Below are 4,132 nucleotides of genomic sequence, written 5' to 3' on the forward strand. Positions count from 1 at the left end.
GGTCATTTACATGAAGGAGATCTATTTAGACTTAGAAATGTTGTTTATTATTTGTAATCTGTTCCTTGTTTAGGAGGGAAATATTTTTTATGAACAAATTTATCTTACATTAAGCAACACTTAATCCTATTGCACTGATGATGATAGAAGAAAAAAGGAATAGGCAAAAACACAATTCACCTCTTCTAGTTCATGAAAAAAAATCTATATAATATAAAAATAACACGTTATAAGATATTCTAATAATGTAAAGTATGTCAACAAAGGAATAAGAAAAACCTTCATCTCACCAGCACTTATATTATCATAGAAAATGATGATAAAAATAAAATTATTTAAGTAATAATGTATAATATGATTTTAATATGAAAGATCTAGAAAAAGAGACTTCTTCTCAACAAAAAGTAATTTATAAAAGTTCTCTTTAATAAATATTTGGTCAAAGAGGAAATAAAAATTATAAATTATATAATAGCCAGAAAGCAATTAGGTAACTAATTAGAATGTTGCACATTGAAATATATAAAAAGTCAGATAAAACAGTGCTCAGGGATGCCTGGGTGGCTCAGTCAGTTAAGTGTCTGCCTTTGACTCAGGTCATGATCCCAGGGTCTTGGGATTGATCAGGATTTCTGCCCAGTAGGGAGGCTGCCTGCCACTCCTCCTGCTTGTGCTCTCTCTTTCTCTGACAAATAAATAAATAAAATCTTGAAAAAAAAGGGGGGGGGCTGAGAGGAAAAATCATTTCTTAAACACTTATGTTTACAAAAGGAAGAATGAAAATAAAAGAATTTAGCATCCTATTTCAGATGTTAGAGAAGAATTAAAACAATTTTAAAGAAGAAACAAAAAATGAATTAAAGTAAAAAAACATAAATATTCCAAAGAACTATTTCTCAAAGAAACAATGAACTAAATAAAAGATTAATTTAAAAAGAGAAAAACTCAGGTAAAACACACAGACACAACCTAATAAATGATAAGGATGCAATAAGTACAGAGAAGAAATTTTTAAAAATTTTTATAGTTTGCTATAACTATCAAAATCTAGTTTGATAAAGGAAATATGTCATAAATAATTTTCAAAGAAAATATAATTACTAAATCTGACCACAGGTCGACAGATTCTAAAATATGATTTAGTCCCAACATGTAAAGAACTTGGAAGTCGTTATTCTTGTACTCCCAAGAAGAAAAATAATTGAACAACTAAAACCCAACACCGTTTCTTAGATTCTCTAGAGATTTGCAATCACATGGCAAGCACCCATCCAAAACTTGGGGGAAAAGTAGGTAAAAAGAGTCAAAATTAAGCTCTGTTAACTTGACCTAGAAGCCACTGGATCTGAAGTGGGTAGAGACATTCGTATGGCCACTTGAATGAATTTTTTTTTTTAATAAACATTTGGAATTTTATTTAAAAAAAAAAAAAAGAAAAGAAAACATCACAACCATGAACATTATTGCAGTTAGAGGCCCTCTGGTTCTCCATAATAATACTGGGCATGCTCACAAGGGGTTCCCATTATTTAGTCTTAGTCAACCATTTTTAAAAGAAGGAAAAAAAAAAGGCACACTACCATTTAACTTGTTTTAATGTTTCTTTATAAATGGTGAAAAATACTAAAGTACAGACAAGGAATAATCATAATTTTGTGGCCAACATTATAAATATGGAATTATAAATTTAAAGCATTTTCTGGTTTAAAAAATAAATCTGGTAGTCAATGCAGCTCTGCGGGGTCTCTGCGTCTAGTAGGCCGGTCTCTGCGTTCCTGACGGTGCTCGCCTTTATCCATTTTTCCAGGTCCTCCACGCCTGCCTCTTCATCCTCTCATCTGTTCCATCAAAGGTCCAGGGGGTCCGCCGGGACCACCCCGTCTTCCTCCACCAAAGCCGCCTCGGTCCATGCCCCGGCCACCACGGAAGCCCCCTCTGTCTCCACCACGGCCACCTCTGAACATCCCACCGGGACCACCGCGGTCCATGAGGCCGCCTCTTCCGCCCTGCATTCCACCAGGGTCACCTCTGTCACGGTCACCGCCAGGAGGTGGAAAGGGTGGTGAAAGGAAGCCTTCAGGCTTCGGGGCCTAACACTAGTTGCATTCTGTTCTCTAGGCAAAGTTCTGGTTTCCACAACCCGGATTGGAGCACTGCCAGTCTCCAGCCCCGTGCTGGACATTTCCTCCTCCGGATGAGTTCCCTCGGGAACCCCGGGGCTTTCTTGGGGGAAAGCCACCTCTGTCTCCTCCACGGCCTCCCAAGGGACCCATGGGGCCTCCAGGACCTCCTGGGCCTCCTGGACCTACACGTAGGGGCGGCGGCATCCCTCTGCCCTCACGAGGCGGCATGCCACCCCTCCTCATTGGAGGCTTCTTCCAAGCAAGAGATACCTTAAGTTTGCTCCCTTGAAAATCTTTCCCATCAAACCACTCCACAGGAGCCTTGGCAGTTGGCGGGTCTTCATAGGACACTGTAGCGTCACCTTTGGGCTTTCCTGTTTCCTTGTCCAAGTAGATATGAATCATGGGTTGTCCGGTTCTCTTATTCATCTTAACAACTCCACACTGCTTAAAAAAGTTAGCCAGATCATCTAAAGTCACATTGCCATTTAAGCCTTGCACATAAATTGCACTGTTGTCCGACTCTTCATCTGGATCTACAGGTGGGCCTAGATCAAGATCTGGTTCTTCATCCATGGGTCCACCAGGGTCCACCATGCTTATTGAAGCCACCTCGCTCTCCAGCGCCCATTCCACTGTGTCCTCCTCCCCGCCCAACTCTGCTCATGCCTCCACGATCAAATCCCCCTCTTCCCCTGCCCCAGTTATCAGGGCCACTCATGCTCCAGTTTTCTCCTGGTCTGGAAAATCCTCCAGACTCCTGCCCATAAACACCCATGCTACTGGGGTGGTCCTGTGGGAATGAACTCTGCTGCCCGTAGCTGCTGCTCTGTTGGCTATATTGACTTGGAGCCTAGCTGTAGGATCCAGTTTGGGGGGGATAACTAGTGGGTGGCTGCTGCCCATAGCTGCTTTGTTGACCATAGCTACTCTGCTGTCCATAGCTGCTCAGCTTGCCATAGGTGTTCTGCTGCGAGTAACTGCTCTGATCATAACTAGTCAGCTGTGTAGAGGAGTAGCTGGTAGGAGGATAAGATGGTGGTGCCATGACTGGCTGCATGGGGTAGCTCCCAGGTACCTGGGGATAACTGTAGTTACTTTGTCCATATCCTAGGCTGGGCTGGTTGTAACCCCCTGTGCTAGATTGAGGTTGACTAGTCTCAGCGGGTTTGTTACCATACTGCAGTCTTGCAGGTGCGGTGGCTGCCGGCTGCTGCCCATAGGCTGGGTAAGCAGGTTGAATGCCATAAGCAGACTGAGCTGCATAGGAGGCCTGGGTGGTAGTGACTGTAGCAGTGGTGGTATCGTAAGCACCAGTGCCATAACCCTGGACAGGCTGGCTGTATGCCTGGGGGGCAGTTGGAGTAGTATAACCAGCAGGAGGCGGTCCATAAGAAGTTGCATAGGTGGTCTGCCCATACATAGCAGTGGTCTGAGCTTGGGTATAGCTGACATGAGTGGGCTGTCCATAGGTTCCATAACTTTGCTGCCCATATGCCTGGGTGGTCTGTGCATATCCTTGAGTGGGTTAGGCGGTATATGCACTGTAGCCCTGCTGGGCTGCAGCTTGGCTGTATGTACTGTAATTTGTGGACGCCATTTTCTCTCTTTCCTTCTCGTTCCCACTTTAATGAATTTTGAATGTTGAATGTGGACTGGCATGAGAACTAAAAACTACTGGGGCTCAATGTTGGGAGATCCCCAAACTTACATGGATTTTTGCCCTACCAAATTTTCATGGTAAATATTGTAGGAAGAAAAAAATCCTATTTTGTCAAGAGAAGGAAAAAAATTAAGGAAAAAGGATAAGAATTACCTTGAAAGTCTCATCTAAAATCCTTTCAACTAGAAGGGGAGCTGAATGAGATACATTTAATATGTCTACAGGGAATAAAAACAAAACAATTCTGTACCCATTGAAATTATCTCTCAAAAATAAAGGAGAAACAAAGACTGTCAGACAAAACTGAAGGAATTTATCACCAGTGGATGGGCCTTGCAAGAACTAT

The 4,132-nt window shown here is 42.5% G+C and overlaps 1 pseudogene across 1 annotated transcript; it reads right to left on the minus strand.

Moving 5' to 3' along the window:
- Nucleotides 1-1,655: 1,655 nt before the first annotated feature.
- On the minus strand, nt 1,656-3,723 carry LOC309871122 (RNA-binding protein EWS pseudogene; annotated as a pseudogene). The gene has a single exon. The product of its transcript is annotated as an RNA-binding protein EWS pseudogene (transcript).
- Nucleotides 3,724-4,132: the final 409 nt, after the last annotated feature.

This window comes from Mustela nivalis, assembly GCF_964662115.1.
Source record: "Mustela nivalis genome assembly, chromosome: 8".
Lineage (NCBI taxonomy): Eukaryota > Metazoa > Chordata > Mammalia > Carnivora > Mustelidae > Mustela > Mustela nivalis.